The sequence below is a fragment of the Odontomachus brunneus genome, unplaced genomic scaffold (assembly GCF_010583005.1).
Source record: "Odontomachus brunneus isolate Ranch 3 - 2012 unplaced genomic scaffold, Obru_v1 Obru_scaffold_200, whole genome shotgun sequence".
In the NCBI taxonomy this organism is placed as follows: domain Eukaryota; kingdom Metazoa; phylum Arthropoda; class Insecta; order Hymenoptera; family Formicidae; genus Odontomachus; species Odontomachus brunneus.
The window spans coordinates 137,429-154,859 of NW_022639650.1; the positions used below are offsets into that span (position 1 = coordinate 137,429).

Below are 17,431 nucleotides of genomic sequence, written 5' to 3' on the forward strand. Positions count from 1 at the left end.
ATATTCACGGCGGCTAATTAGCGCGATAATAACGTCGAAATGTCGCCGACAGTCGCTGCACGTGCGCTTAATTCGCGCGTGAGGCTCTAATCGCCGGCGTGGCTACCGATTTTTAATTTCCAGTTCGACACCACGCGAGACAATTTCGCGGCTTGGCTCGTCCCACGAGCCGAACAATTCGTGGGGGGCGAGGAAGGGGTGGAATTTCCCGCTGCGTAAACCGGTTGATTCCATTTTTAAGCGGAATGTTGTAACATTCCTCGTCGTTGATGGTGAAAGAGGAAAGAGTTGAAAAAAAAAAAGTAAAAGGATAGAAAAAAAACACAAAATTGCAACGAGTGCCTGCATTTGTGTGCTCGTTGGTATTGCGCGTGTAGATACATAGGTGTTCGCGCTATGCTCTCTTTCGTCGTGGCGTAAAGGGGGTTGCGTTTTAACGCTCTGGCGTTGAGTAATTTTTGTTTTGTTTTCTTTTCGACGAACCAGCTAGCAACATACATACACACCGATGTGCGTGTGTGTGTATGTGCGTGCGCACGCGCGCGCGTGCGTGCGTGCGTGCACATACCACTTAGCTGTGAAATATTTTCAAATGAGAGAAGAGTGTAATTAAAACGGCGTTCGTACGCGTGATGCGACGCTCGATGGCGAACATCATCGTTCGCGGCGTGCAACATCGAAATTATCGCGCGGCGCATACATCCTCGTTCACGTCGCCTCGTGAACGGAGAATGTAAAATTTCGCGCTCGCGCAATACACGCGGCATGCAAATTGTAAAACTCACCCTTCAGCTCCACCACAGCCACCGTGTCGCCGTTGGTCTCCCGCAGGTTTTCAGCTGAGCCGTTTAATCTCGGACGGGAACTGCGCCTCGCCGCTGCTGATCGACGACGCCTTGGCACAGTCACCTGTGGCACGATATGACACAATGTGACCAAATTTAAATCCCAGTTCTCTTTTTCTCTTTCTCCCTTTCTCACACACACACACACACTACACTGCACTACACACACACACACACACACACACACACACACACACACACACACACACACACACGCACGCACGCATATGTGAATTTTTTACTCTTCACTCTTTTTAATCTCACGACAGTGTCGTGTTCGCACAGCTAGAAAATTCCCGTGTAACGAATAGAGTACGATACACACACGTGGAGTTAAGGATAAAAAAAGCAGCCAAACTCTCATAAGCTTTTAGCCCCATTTTGTGGCATCCGAAATCTTAAATTATTTTTTGATAAAATATAGCTATTAATGGGTAGATTATAAATATATATAAATATCAATACAATTAAAAATACATATATAAATATCAAAATGATGTGCCTCATTATTTGGGAAAAAATGACCCGAAAGACACGTATGCTATCGAAACAAATGAATCCTTACAGGAAATGTATAAGAAATGTTGGATGAAAGTCTTTATCAATAAAATAATACGTGACTCTTGCCAAGCTCCGATAAACTTAATCGTTGATTAATTTCGTTGTAACTAGCCAACAGCTATTTGCTGATCATAACGGAATTAATCAACGATTAAGTTAATCGGAGCTAGTAAAAATCACCCTTAGTGCGTCTGCAGCAGACTTATTACCAACATTATGAATACCAACATTTGTTACATGAGTTGCAGGGAAGCTTTACCTGAAAATCTTTACTAGTACTCTAAAAAATATGTAAAATATTAATATGGACCGCCAGAAGCGCTAATATAGCTACAATTTCATCAAAAAAGTAATTTAAGATTTCGAATGCCGCAAAATGTGAGGCTAAACTTGGCTGCATTCTTTGCCAGTTGCATGTGCCTTCGACACAGTACAGAGCAACCGAATAAGAATTGAGGCAAGCTAACGTGTGGCAGGATATATTCCGTGGTATCGCATGGGAAATGCACGTGAACGCGTCGATGGTCGGAGATGTCGTCGGTCGGGCGTTCGGAGGACGAGTAAACTAATCGCCGAATTAGCGATACTGCGAGGTACGCGGAACGGGTCAACACACGAAGGACGTGGACGATCCGAGTTATGGCACGGTCGTACGACGGTAATGGCGCTCGCAGCTGACGACGTTAATAGAAGGATTTCGGCCGGGCATCCCTCTCCCGTCCACCAATCCTCCCATCCTCCCCCATTCTCCCACTCTCCCTGGTGGACTAATTAACCTCGTTATATCGTCGCTCCGACCGACAGGACACTCCTGTTCCCGATGTAACGATCCTCGCACCTCTGTACTACGAGGCGACGTGCCCCGCCGAAGCCGGGAGTTTAATTAATTTAATGACACTCTCCGCACAGCATCCTTGAGTGACCGATGTAACTTGACGTGCTACAAAGGTATCGAAGTAGGGGATATATGTGGGATACTTAGGGTGCCCCGCATCACGTTGACCTTCAAATGACGGCCAATGTTTCCATTAAAATTTAATATAAACCACGATGTCTGCTGTATAATGTGTTACTCACCTTGTCCCATTCGGATAACTCTTTGATATGTTATAGAGGATAAAAAAATAAGACATACGTATTTTTTATCAGTAAAAAACATGTTTAGAGGGTGAAATCAGGCCCCAAAGTTAAGAGTATAACCGACTTATACCTCCATACAATTAACAAAATATCTTTTATAAAATATATTATAACCTTAATTAAAAGAAATATTTTGGCGTTTGTTTTATTCAAGCTGGATAACGGTTTCTATAGAAGATTATAAAATAAATCGATTATATCCGCAACTTCGAAGCCTGATTTTACCTTCCAGACATGTTTTTTCGTCGATAAAAAAATGCCTTATTTTTCTACATTTTATAATATATCAAAGGAGTATCCGAATCAGACACCTTTCCTTGTCAGAGAGAAACACTGATGGCAATTATATAAGTGGCTTCGTATATAAAATTTAATGTATGTAGTTTGATTAACTATTCTGTAGTTATTACAATTAAAAAGCTTTAGTTAATAATAATAAACTACATACATTACAATTCTACATACAAAATTCGTATAACTGTCGCTCGTATAGTTGTTGCCACCAGATATTTCTCTCAGTACAGAAATATCGAATTTTTCCGCGAAGAAACACGCAAAAAAAATAAGAGTGTGAGAAAGCTCGTGCATTATTATTTATCGTAACATCGATTTTATATATGTACAGTCGTACATATTTTCAAAATTAAGTAAGAAGAATATTCATTAAAATTGAAAAAAGAAAGATTATTTTATAAAACTTTATAAAACTTTATAAAACTTTTTTTTAATAAATATTGTAGAATCAAAGCCGCAGATTAAATTTCGTTGAAAATGTAGCCCGAGAATAGCTGAGAGGAGGTCACACGCCGATCGTAACTTTAGTTTCCTGTCGTACCGCGAATTTTGTCGAGCGAATATTCCATTATTGGATGTCATCGGTTAACATCGATGGATTCGATCGATGCGAATCGCGGCGCGATCCACCGATGTAAATCGAGTTTCGCGTTTGAAAAATTCGCGAAGAGCCACGATTTTTATTTCCGTCGAGCGATGCGCGGCCTGCGTTTCAATATTCAAGCCAACGCTTTTATCGAAATGATTAAGTACCCAACGATAAAGTCATCTTGTCTGCGAGTGTTAGTAGACTGCCAACATATCGAATATAGGGTAAGGTAAATATACTAGATTAATAGTACATAATATGTGTGTACACAAACGGTCGTGTGCGTTTGCGTTGACACGTGATATTTGATTAAAGTAACGAGCAAAACTATAATACCCGCGCGCGAAAATCACTATCATTATCCGCGTTGTCGATCGTAGAATTTCAATGGAGATATTAATTGGTAACAATATCCGCCGTTGATATACAAATATCATTTCATCGGACGCGTACGCAGATATGTACAATCTAGAAATTTCCGAAACAAATTTGTACGATCATTACATAAACGTTGGTGCGATTGTTTTATTAATAACAATCATTTTAGTACTTTTTGTTCTATTATTTTATTAGTTTTGCTCAAGTTTCATCGTGTCTGAAAATGATTCTTACGTTAAAATAACGTCTTTGATGCATCAAAATAACGATCTGTTGTATTTTTTTCGTCGTTAATTCCTCACAGAAATAAATATTTATATTTTTACGTATATTTTTTTATTTTAGCTCAAACTTTATCGGGTCTAAAGATGATTCATATATTAAAATAACGACTTTAATACGTCAAAATAACGATCAGTTGTATTTTCCTTGTCGTTCATTCGTCACGGAGAAACATTTTTATATATATTTTTTACTTTAATTCAAATTTCATTGTGTCTAAAGATGATTCACACACTAAAATAATTTTGATATACCGTTAAAATAACGGTCAGTTGTACTTTCCTCGTTAATTCGTCACGGAAGCAAATTCTTGCATTTTTACGTAACGTTACACGTCTCACGGATCTTCGAAGTCAAATTTGCGGAATTCGCGTCGCGATCACCCGTTTGCACGATAACAGAGCACAGTTCACTTACTTGAAGCTCTTCCTTCAAGATCGAAGATCCCGATCGCATAAGAACGATCGCGAGTTTATGCGCGTTCGAAGACGTAGCGCGGCGGATGAACTCGTGCGTTCCTTCGTTCGTTCGTGTCGCAAGATAAAATACCTCGACGGTTTTCGGCGTGGATTTATCGGCCGCTGCAACCCACGACGCAATCGCGGTTAGATACTTGCTATTCCGGTAACAGACGCGGGATCGATCGACGGAAACGAGACGACTACGACGGCGACGAGATGCTTTCGATTCCAGGTATCGGAGTCGCACGTGAGAGCGAACGCGTCTCTCGCTTTGGGAAACTCACTGGGAAAAACTCGACATCGTGATATCTCTCGCGTCCATCCGTTTATGGTCTCGTTGTTCTCGCAGCGACCTGTTCAACTCTGACGTGCCCATCGTGCTGTTGCTAACAGCAAGATAGGATACTATGCGCACGGAGAAATTCTCCCGTTGAATGCACTTAATTATTTATTTGTTGGAACTTTAGCTGAAGTTAATTACAATTAAACCCGGTCTTTCTGAATGAATGAGTTCCATTAGAGAGAAATCAAAAGGTAACGTCGTAATTCGAGGACAGGAAGCGTTCACTGCGGCATAAAATTATCATTGTTGCTATTAAAAATAATCGTAGCTGCATCTTACTCGTATCTTAGCTGTATGTTACTGTGTAATTGCTACAGGGTAGTGAACTGAGACAAATATTGAATTATAAGCCAGTACGAGTCAAGTAAAGCAGGTTGCACGAATAACACTTCTTCATATATTTACACGCAAGAAAATGATTTAGTAATATCAGCTAAATCGCGGTAGCTGATTCAAACTTAGTTAAAAGGCTAATCATTTAGCTGTTACTGCTAAGAATTGGCTATGACAGCTAAAATGCATTCACTATAAAATATAAATATATTAGGTAACATTAAAAATGCACATTATTTCAAGTAGCTAAGAAAATGGCAGTTATTCCTAAATTTCTTATATCAAAGAAGTTTGCCGCACAACTAAAATCATTTGTTACAGTCATTTGTTTCTAGCAGCTAATATTTCTCGCTGTAGCGCCTAAGTTTAAACAGCGAATAAATTTAGTTTCGGTAGTATCGACATTAGCTGTCCCTATTTCAATGACACATCTTATCTACCAGAGCTATTTTTTAGCTCTGGAAGTTAGTTTTTTTTACGTGTACATCAGTCATATCATTGATTATAGTATCTTTATTTGATGATCATTGTGAAGATAATCGAAACTAAAATATCATATCATTGTCACGCACTTGGGCAAAGTAACGAGAATCGCATGTTCGTTACGCAGTATAAATTGCGAATGCGATGGGTAACGGTTCGATATATTGAGCCCCTCTGTGGAGCTTGGGCGATATGTTATACATCGACGACTCGGAACCAGAATCCACGCGTATCAAAGTAACGAATCTCCAGCAGTTCCGACGGGAGACATTAACCGGAAGCAGCTCCGGCTCGATCGGGTTTCGCATCGTCACGCTCTTCATTACTTATCGATCTACCGGCGAAATTGAATTTAGCGGGAGAAAGCCGAGAAGGGAAAAAAGAGCGCTCACAGGGGAAAAGGGCGCGGCGTTGGGGAAAAAAATTCGTTTCAAACTGTGTGTCAAGTGGTGGTAATAGTGGTTGCGGTGTTGGTGATGGCACGGTGGTTGCATTGGTGGTAGTAGTAGCAGTATTTTGTGGTGATAGCATTTGGTGCTGGTAGTTGTGGTCCTTTCGGAAAGGCGAAGGGGAATAGGTGAAGGACTGTCGAAACGGTGGTCGAGCAGATCTCGAGAGAGCCGCTAAACCATCCGAGACGAGACGAGGCGAGACGTGCTCTCGCGGAATTTATCGCGTTACCGACGAGAGTGTCTCTAATACTATCGACACCGGGATTCCAATTAGCCACTCCAGCCATTTCCCGACTTCATGGCGATCCAATCCTCGACCTCGAATTTCGCCCGCTCCTCTCCTCGCTTCCTTCCTTCCTTCCTTTCTTACTTCCTAGGTGAAACGGCCGTCGCTCTTGGGGTATCCGGTATTTCAGGTATTACTCGGGTATTTGGTCGTGTTATCCGATCCGAGGAGTTATCTCGAATAACTGGGGTATCGGGTATTCGAATACCCAGAGTATTCCAGCCGAAGCGTTGTCCGGTTGATGAGAAGAGAGATCACGACATACGTGTCGTCGAGTGCTTCACTTCTTTTGCGAACGCAAAGCGATTTAACCGTGCGATTAGCCACGTAAGCAAGAAGAAGGTATAGAGGACGTATAAAAACGCAGGAGAAGAGGAGATATTCTCTCTCTCTCTTCTCTCAAGTGTCAGAAATAAAATTTATCTAACAGCGCTCAATGCAATCGGGGAATCGCTTTTCCGAGTGCCTGTTAAATCACTTTGGAATAAAATAAGAATAACGACCGTCACAACGAACATCTCGAGTCTTATGATCGAAAGGAAACTATTCGTACCGAGGGAGACTTGGCGGGAATGTGTATCGAAGCGCAGACATCTGAGTGCGCTTCCCAACTTCCACAACGTAGGGTAATTATGGAGAAAAGTTCTGAGAGAGAGAGGAGGTACCGTCTGCGCTCGGGCGCGAGAGTTATAAGACATATTTTCTCCCCTCGTCGGCGACGTGAAGAGCAACGAAATGTAAATAAAAACGGTAGGAACTAACTTAAAGTATTATATCGAACAATCGATCTTTCTCTCGAGCCGGCTCGAAGCGATAAAGGATGAGATCTTCGAAATCTAACTGTTGCACGGTGGCGTCTCCTTCTTTTTATTTGTCGAGCTCTGCGTTTTATTCTAACGAGCCGTTTGCCTCAACCGTAAAGGAGAACGTTACACCAAGGAAGAAATCCTCTTTAAGAATGTTTTCCCCTGTTATCGTTCCCCGTATCCTCTCCGTTCGCGACGGTAGACGGTTTAAATGCGCGCGTGTTCACGTCAAGTATTTTGTGGACAACCGGTTAGAAAATGCATATTTTTATCTGGTAAAATTAAACGAATTTCATATTGTGCAACGTGCCTTGTACCTTCATCTTCCCTAGGATTTTCGGCGCGAACGCGTCGTGTCGCAGACATTTGTGCATTATGAATATTCATAAGTCGAGAAAACAGCGACCGTCGCGGAGCAAAATCTGCTGACAACGAGGAAAAAACGTGCAACGGCTTTCAGCCCGAAAACTATTAGTGTATAATTCTGCTGCACGGGCAAAAACGCGAGTCAGTATAAAGTCCCTTTAATTAAAAAATCTCTCTACTAATCATTAATTATTGAAATTACTATCTTCTACGAGTTTTCTTGCGACTGGCGAATAAAGCACGCGTAAGTATAAAGTGAGAACGGTTTGCGAAAAGAGTGATGTTAAGATTCCAAGAAAGACTCCGCAAAGTTCGTGACTCGAGAGAATATCGCGGCAAATTTCGCGCGGATCCAAGGAGATGCTCGGCGATCCTTGCTGAGTATGGATCACGCGAGCGACGAATTTCCGGAGTCCTCTCCCTAATCCCGTCGCCGGCGACGGTTTGAAACGGTTTGAAACGATAATGACGACGGTCCGGCCACATCCTAAGGTCTACTACAGTTTGTGGGAACGGCAAAGTTGGACCGCCGCCAGATCGTTCTCGGGACTCACCGTGGATGGCTGGCAAACATTAGACAAAGGATGAAAGGACATAATATTCCAGCACCTGCTGACCCGCCCCTGGCCCGCCAATCTGATTTCGTCGGTAACGAACCGCTCGTGATATGAACCTTCTATCGCGCGATGTAGTGCTATGGCGCTGCAGTAATTTATTCCCTGTGCAGAATAATTCTCTTGGGTCCAAAGTACGAAAAACAGCACGAGAGAGAGAGAGAGAGAGAGAGAGAGAGAGAGAGCTCAAAAAGTGCAACGACCGAATAACGCAGAGCGAGCAACAATTCATTATTTTTATGGAAGAGAATTATTGATTATTTACCACAGTTTCGAGCGACAAGAGTTATCGCTGTGAAAGATCATGTTATAAATTCAGGAAAATGTGCATTACTGAGAAACATTCGGGAGACAATTTATGTGGAGCTTTCTCAGCACGGCATAATGAAGAGTTTGACAAAAGTATTAACGAGAAATACCGAGAGTCCCTTTGATTTACAAACCGGCGTTGCGAAACGACGAGCGCGACTCGTCGTTTCATTCGAAGCGGATTTCGCCCGGGCGACACATTAAGCCGATGCTTAATTACGACGATGTTTAACGACGGAAAATTACGGGGCCGCGACGAATGAAACCTTCCAGGGCCGAGAACGTGAAATTCGTCAAAGAGTCCGTCATTATACACCGTTTAACGTGTGAGATAGCCCGTATGAAAACGCTAACTATGAACGCCGCAGACCGCAGCGGAAGGATAGAAGCCTCTCCTCTTTCGTAGACGGAGAACTTTCCTCAAAATCTCTCGTACATGCACTTATACTCTACTCTCACTCGTGCTCATTCACGATCCCCCGTGGCGTGACAGACGCGAGTACACGTCCTGTGTCCCGAGATTACCGAGAGACGTCTGCGTTTCCGCCGCAATCTGTGGAGCAATGATTGCGAACTGCCGCCTCCACCTCCACCGCCTCCAAGACGGTCGCAAACGAGACGACACCGCGAGCCGCCCCCGAGTTCAGAGTGTCGTAACGGAGCACGCCGAGCGCGCTGAGATCAAAATAGTTAAAATAGCCGTCTTGCCAGACGAATCTGGGGATAATACTGTGGTATGAGATATGAATTCTGTATTCCGTTGTAAAGACGAGAGACACAAGTTTCACACGTATATTGTGTTAAGATATGAAATATCGTAACTGAAAATTTGTCTGATTAAAAATTAAATTAAATAATACAATTATTATAAAAAATAATTCTTTTTAAATATCTATATATTGGGTTATGTAGTAATTCCATATTTCTCATATAAAATGGGATAATTCACTCAAAAATATAATTTTATCCTTTCTTTTGTATATGACCTCAAGAAGATTCTTCTAAAACAAAAAAGAAAATATTTTAAGCATGATATTCTTAGAGTTTGAAAATTTTCGTCTTTTATCAACAACATAAATATTGTTCTTAACAAAAATTTTCTAGTATAAAGGCATTCTTTAAGTACACAAATTTCTTTTAACTCAAAAGAATAAAAAAGTTGGAATAATATCTAGTACATTTCTAGTTAATAGTCTACTTCATTAGAAGAGGAATATTTTTTCGATAAAAGTTTTCACTTAGAACATAAAATTGCAGGAAATGTTACTTTGCAACTAGAGTTCTATTTTTGAGTATTAGAATATTTTCTTTTTGATTTTAGAAGAATTCTCTTGAGGTTGTACACGCAGAAAATAATTAACTGCAAGAGCTAAAATACAGCTGTGGCAACTAAAATATGTCATTAAAATAAGAATAACTAATGTCGTTGCTAAATATCGAAGCTAAATTTATTAACTATTTAAACTTCAACGCTCTGACAAAATGTATTCGCTGTTAGGTACACTGAGAGAAAAATTATATTAAAATCAACAAATATTTGCTTGATAGGTGTCAATAAGATATTTACTTAAATCTACATTCTCTTTATTTAAATCAAATATTGTTTACTTGATTTAAATAAATAATATTTGGTTTAAATAAAGAGAATGTAGATTTAAGTAAATATGTTAATGGACCCATGTTGATGCACCCATCAAGGAAATATTTGACTTTGATATAATTTTTCTCTCAGTGTAGAAACTCCCGATTATTATCATTTTGCTTTTCTTTTAAACGGCACTTTATACTCGTCAAAAACGCAAAACTAACGCTTCGCATTGCAAATCCAAACGAAAGTTTCCCATTGGTTTTTAACATAGATCAATTATTAACGTCCACTTGACGCGAATATAAAAATCGATATCTTCCGTACTTACATAATTATGCCGTTTGTTCCTTATTCCACAGAACCGATCTCACGTCTATAGGAAGCGCGATAATTTTCACTTTCCAATGATCCTTGTTTCAAGTTGCTGTGACGTCTACGAGTGGAGTTATTAGCGATTACATCGATCCGCGTTTTCGATCGGCTGACGTTATCGTTGCAACGAGCCGTGAATAAGCGCGACGCGACGTGTGAATGGATTGCAAAACGCGACTACTACTTACGGAGAGTTACCTTGCACTATAAAAGCCCATCTACAATGAGATTGGCCACTGCCAATCTCAGATAGTAAGACGCAAGCAGTAAACAAATTAACCAATTATAATCGATTATTCTTGTAATAATCACAACCACAACCTTGTCCACAACCTTGTTTTAATCTTTAAGCTGTAATAAATTGACCAACCACAGTTGATTATTTTAAAAATAATCGGTTGATCAATTTCTTACGGCGTAAGAATTATATAAAATTATAATATAATTTTTCTCTCAGTGTACCTAACACCGAATACGTTTTGCCGGAGCGTTGAAGTTTAAATAGTTAATAAATTTAGCTTTGATATTTAGCAACGACATTAGTTATCCTTATTTCAATGACATATCTTAGTTGTCACAACTGTATTTTAGCTCTTGCAGTTAATTTTTTTTCTGCGTGTATAATCTCAAGAAAATTCTTCTAAAATCAAAAAGAAAATATTCTAATACTCAAAAATAGAACTCTAGTTATAAAGTAACAATTCCATGTTCTAAGTGAAAACTTTTATTGAAAGAATTCCTCTTCTAATGAAGTAGACTATTAACTAGAAATGTACTAGATATTATTCCAACTTTTTTATTCTTTTGAGTTAAAAGAAATATTTGTACTTAAAGAATATCCTTATACAAGAAAATTTTTGTTAAGATTTGTGTTGTAGATAAAAGACAAAATTTCTCAAATTCTAAGAATATCATGCTTAAAATATTTTCTTTTTTGTTTTAGAAGAATCCTCTTGAAGTCATATACAAGAAAAAGGATAAAATTATATTTTTGAGTGAATTACCCCATTTTATATGAGAAATATAGAATCACTACATAATCCAATATATAGATATTTTAAAAGAATTATTTTTTATAATTGTATTATTTAATATAATTTTTAATCGGACAAATTTTCAGTTACGATATTTCATATCGCCGCCCGGCTCGCTACCCCCACTCCGCGGCTCAGATAAGCCCTCCACTTGTTCGCTACAGTACGCGGTCATTCACCTTGCATATAGAAACAAGCGCGCCGGCGCGAGAGCCGGTATGGCACGTGCGCGAATTTTGTGCTCAGATATGATGTCGATGTCACGACTTTAAACGACTGAAATTCGTAAATAAATCGATGTAGCGAATAGAATAAAAAGACATTCTTTTGGCACACGTTTCCACGCGCGTTTATACTGTTCATTCATTGCCCATTTGGAAGAGTCGAGTGTCGTGATCGATCAAGAAGCACGGCAAACACAATAACACGAGCAACACGCGACCTCTTTCATTCGCGATCGAACTGTATAGACTCCTTTCTTCGTTTCGTCTACAGAGACAAAATTAATATAGTTATTGTGGATAAAAGTAAAGAAGTAATTATCATAGAGAGATTATAAATGATAGAGGACTATTTTCTTCAATCTCATGAGCTTTACCCGCACACAAGCGTTATATCAGACATTCTGTGTACATCTACAACTTTAATGAAAAGAGTATGTAAAATATGAAAATAAATAAAGAATGAATATTAAAATGATAAAAAAGAGATTATGAAGAGAAAAAACTTAGTGTTTTACATATTCATTATTCCGAATATTTCGATCTCGTATGCAGGTAGAACTTGATTAAATTGAGAATAGAAAAAATCCTGTATATTTTGTATAAACCACCTCTGTCACAATAGTTATTGAGATATTAATGAAAGAAAATTAGTTAATCAATACGCGTGCGAACTCTATAAGGTTAACTCCTTACAGAATCAAATGCTCGAGATTCACGCGCATAAGATATCTGGAAATAGCTGCCACCTTCCCAGTTACTCGAACAAATACGCGCTTCTAATTTCCGTTAATTTGTATCTCACAGCGAATGTATTTTACCCGTGGCAGCCAACTCTTAGCAGTGACAGTAAAACGATTAACCTTTTAGCTAAGTTTGAATCACTGAGATTTAGCTGACATCACTAGCTGAAATCATTTCTTTGCATGTATATAAAAGAATTCTAAGGATAAGATTATATTTTCAGGGCGTTTTGTATTTTTATGTTGCAATTTTATGAAGCAATGTACGTGCGAAAGATGGCAGAAGGTCACAGATCAGAAGCACACGCATTGTTCCATAGAATTACAACGGCACAAAACAAATCCAAGGAATACAAAATTACTTATCACACAACTCAATATCGCGGTAGCTAACCTTTGTTATACCATTGTTATATTTCAGCCATTCATGTTCATACATTTGACCCGAGCTGAGAACGGAACTATTCGTCCGGTTACGACGCCTGGCTTGTGTCAGACGAAGCTTTAAAATTATAACAGCATCAAGTACGATCTCGAATTCTACCTTCGTTTTCCGCGCGAAGGAACCTTCCTGCCCTCAGGTGCGCACAGTCGGCGAGCAATGTTCCGGAGTGGCCGTGCAGCCGGTCCAGCAATTACTATTACGCGTTACGAAACAGGCGGCCGCGGGCGTGCGCGCGGCGGGACTGCGGTTTTCACCCCGGGACAGTTTTGTCGCGCGCGTATCGCGGTTTTTGCGGAGCGCCGCGTGCCGGCGTCGACGAGGGAGAACGGATGGGACCGCTAACGATGGTTAACGACCCCGAATGAAACGATGAACGGCGACGCGCGGTATGCGCGACAATGTGCCGCGCGGCGGTCCTCTCCGTCGTCATCGCCGCCGCCGCCGCCGCCACCGCTGTTACGGTAAATTCATCCGTCAACAACGCAGTTACGTGCGCCCGGCAGTCGCACACGCCCTTCGCAATTTCATCCGTGCTCCATCCGCGCACCGGCGCAACGACGACGACGCGACGTTCCGCCGTTAATCGAATGATGCCGGCTAGACGATTTACAAGAAAATTATGGAGTTCGAACGGTAACACGTGCCTCGCAAACTCCTACGAATTTGCGTATTTGCCAAACGTCGAGCCTAGAGTTCCTGTAATCGGAGTTACGGAGAATTTGCACCGCGGCAGACAAGTGGAAAGGCAGAAGCTGATCGGAACACGCGCCGATGGTCAAGAGTGTATGAAGTTGGCACCCCACTTTTTGAAATTTATAATTTTAAAAATTGTTCCAGATTGTTCTGACTCTGTACCACATTGTTCCAAAGTGATATTGCTTCATTCGAAACGGTTTTCGAATAAAACAAAAAAAATGATTTTTTGAGCTGACACCCCACTTTTCGAAAATCGAACATTCTGCAAAGGAAGCATGTGTTTACTCTTGACGTCGAGTACTGTCAAATCGATTTTTTTACGAATTTTCGGAGAACGAATGCTCTTATGAATCTCATACTCTAGAACTATAATTCTTAAGCCTAGAACAACTCAGAACAAAAAGATCTCGGTTGGAACAAGAAAGATAGTATAAGTTTACTCTTGGTCCGATAGACTGTTTGTCAAAAAACTTTTTTTTAATTTTTCGGGCTTATAATTAAACTTATTGATTTGTGCTTTTGGATCAATGTTTGGAACAACTAGAACAATCTATATCGGTATCGGAATGCTTTATTTTCAAAAAATGGGGTGCCAGATCAAAAACATTTTTTCATTTTTTGGACTTATAATTCAACTTACGGATTTGTCCTTTTGGAACAATGTTTGGAACAACTAGAACAATCTATTGCGGTATCAGAATGTTCGATTTTCGAAAAGCGGGGTGCTAGCTCAAAAAATCATTTTTTTTGTTTCATTCGAAAACCGTTTCGAATGAAGCAATATCACTTTGGAAATGTGATACAAAGTCAGAACAATCTGGAACAATTTTCAAAATTATAAACTTCAAAAAATAGGGTGCCAACTTCATACACTCGATGGTCAAGCCGACAGTTTCTGCTTTTCTACCGGCGCAAGTTTTCATCGGCTTCTGCTTTGCTGCTCTTTTGCCAACATGCGAATTCTCCCTTAGGACAATGATGATTCCTGATTTTATCCTCACGAGTGGGAGTAAGAAAGGAATTCTAAGATTTATATTAATAGTCGTTGTTTGCTTGCTTCAAGCGAGACACTTATATTTGAGCTTAGAGTTACATGTGAGCTTTTTAATAGAATCGCGATTGCAAGTATAATGCTATATTATGTATGTGGTTCAACTGAAAAATCCAGTGGTGGGACTACGTTAAAATAATAGCAAAGAAATAGAAAGAAGTTTTCTGTCTATACAATCACGTGTGACAACTCGACAAATCGTTGCACATGATTGTATAGACAGGAAATTTTTTTCCACTTCTATTTTTTACATGATTCTACCACAGATCTCTCAATTAAAATCTGAGTATCACCTGAGGCAAGTTTAAAAAATAAAGACTATTAATACAAATTTACGATTGAAATAACGATTTTTTTTTAATAACGAAGCATTTTCTCCTCGTTTACTCTCTTCCTTCTCGTTCACAAATGGCGGACGATGTTCTAACTCTGACCCGGGGAACTCTAGTCGAACTGGAAGCGCGATCGGTCTCGACGACGATGCGCGACGACTCACCTCGCCGTGTCGCTCAGAAATTTTATCCGCTTTATCGTAATCGCGACGACGTAACTGCCGAGACCTGGTTGCTGTCGCTATACCACCGCCGGCGTTTTATACATCGGTCTCGCAAAAAACACGCTGTATGACCTTGTCGGCATGTCGCATCTTTTGTACCGGTGAAACAAAGGGGACTGCGTGTCTAAAACCGCGCTCTGCCGTGTATCCTGCAGGATTACACGCCAACGCGGGTTTCCACACGCAGACATGTGATGTTTGCGTCGACCTTTTCGCGCGCAGATTATGTAAAGTACGCGAACTACGTGGATTATATGGAGAATTGCGCCGCGTAAAGCGCGTATGAAAATGCTTCCCGAATTGCTTCATAAATGCGTATCTTGTATAAGAGCGAATGCTAATAATCGCTGAAATGCCTCCTTCTCTTTTCGCGTTTCCGGGACGTTCAGAAAATGCGAAAGTTTAGAAGAAAACACGCCTCTGCATCCGTCTCTCGCTCATTCGTTCGCGTGCCAATCGTGATTTCGCAATGTATTTGTCTGTTATGTTAAATGCAGCGGAAGTCGCCCCTCCCACCGTTTCAACTTCTCGCGAAACCCGTCTGAATTCTGCTCGCGCACCGAGACGTAGACTGCATCGCGGGAGTAGATGCGAGAGCCTGATATCTCGAATTTCAGCCGTGCCCCGACGCGTTGCCGCCAGCCCCATGACGTTCGTTCAACGTCCGGGAACACGAGATGATTGATAGTTTCGCGTCGGCATCTCCTCTCACAGCTACCCCGATGTCGCGTCGGAAGATTTCCGATTGCCGCGAATTCGCCGCAGCTCGTAGCAGTCGGAGACGCGAGCGCTTCTTATGGTTCCTCCACAGGTTGTCCCGAAAGCAAAACTAACGTTGCGAACATCGCCTCGGACGAAGCAGAAAAAAGGAAAATCGTCGCATGCGCGTGCGAATCCCAAAGCGAGGTAGGGAAAACATCAGTCTGATCTATGTACGAGAGCCGGTAATCCAACAAATTGCCTCTCGGTAAAAGGGTCAAACGCGGGTCGAGAAGGGATCGGCTGCGGTGCGACGAGGGGTTTGCGATTGGATTAGACGCGAACGAGCGGCCAAACGAGGAAACGGAATTGCCGGATGCACGAGCGAGCGAGCGAACGAACGGGCGAGCGCGATTATCGAATTTGCATTGGCCGGCCAGTATTATTATTAGCGTTTTCGGCCGAAGCGGGCTTGGATCGCTGCGGGAGCGATTAATGACGTCGCAGCCAACCCCTCTGACCGAAAGCTAACTCTGATCCGGGCGCGTTTCCAGTCGTACGCAGGCTCGCGAAAATCGAGTTTAATCGCTCGAGTGGGTGGACAGAGACGACGTCATGCGAGTCACGAAAAATTGAACGGCACGATGCTCCAGGAGACAAGTGAATAAAAAATGCATAGGTAGTCGTCTGAGTAAGCAAGGAAAGGAAGAGTAAAGGAGCGTTCATCGCGCGGCTGCCGCGTCTCGGCAGAAACGGAAATTCATACGGGAGGAGGCAGAGGAGAATAAGGGAAATATGCGGACGATTTGCAGCCATCAGTTGAGAAAATATCGTCCGCATTCTCGGCCGGCTGGATTTCAAGATGATGTAAATAACTGGGAATTGCCTCGCCGTGCGCGAACCATTCGCATGTTCCGCGTTACTCCAACAATAGGGACTAAGGGAGGGGGCAGTGCGTCGCACAAAATTAAGGATATAAATTTTGTCTGTGAATTCTTCGGCCAATTTGCACGGTCAAACTCGGATTTTTGCCGCAGTCAAGGCATTTTTCGCGAGGTACCACGTGTGCGTATTCATAAATAATGGCGAAACCGAGAATGGCGCATGTTAACATAACCGAGTATGTATATATAAAAATATATATATGTATATATATATATGTATATATATATATGTATATATATGTATATATATGTATTTTTTACCCCTAAAGTAAAGTTCTGTTTCGCGTATACCACGCCGGTTTTCCGTGCCGGCTATAAATCAGCCCGCACGACTGTAATGTGTTCGGTACACGCGGGGGAGTGATAGTTGTACGTGATTATGACAATTTATAGTGAGACCGCCGAGAAGTCTATTTCCTGCGCGTGACGTATATACACACGGCGACGCGTACGCTAACAGTATCGATTCGCTGGTCGCTTCTCGCGATTATCGACGCGACGCTGTTCTCTCTCTCTCTCTCTCTCTCTCTCTCTCTCTCT

General features: G+C 41.3%; 1 protein-coding gene across 4 annotated transcripts in view; it reads right to left on the bottom strand.

The window, feature by feature from the left end:
* LOC116852062 (protein-tyrosine sulfotransferase) overlaps window positions 1–17,431 on the bottom strand; it is a 109,715-nt gene that overhangs the window by 75,921 nt on the left and 16,363 nt on the right. For all 4 annotated transcript variants that reach the window (XM_032832044.1, XM_032832041.1, XM_032832043.1 and 1 more), the window contains exon 2: window positions 786–909. The gene's annotated coding sequence lies outside the window, so the exon portion shown is untranslated. The remainder of the gene's footprint in view (window positions 1–785; window positions 910–17,431) is intronic.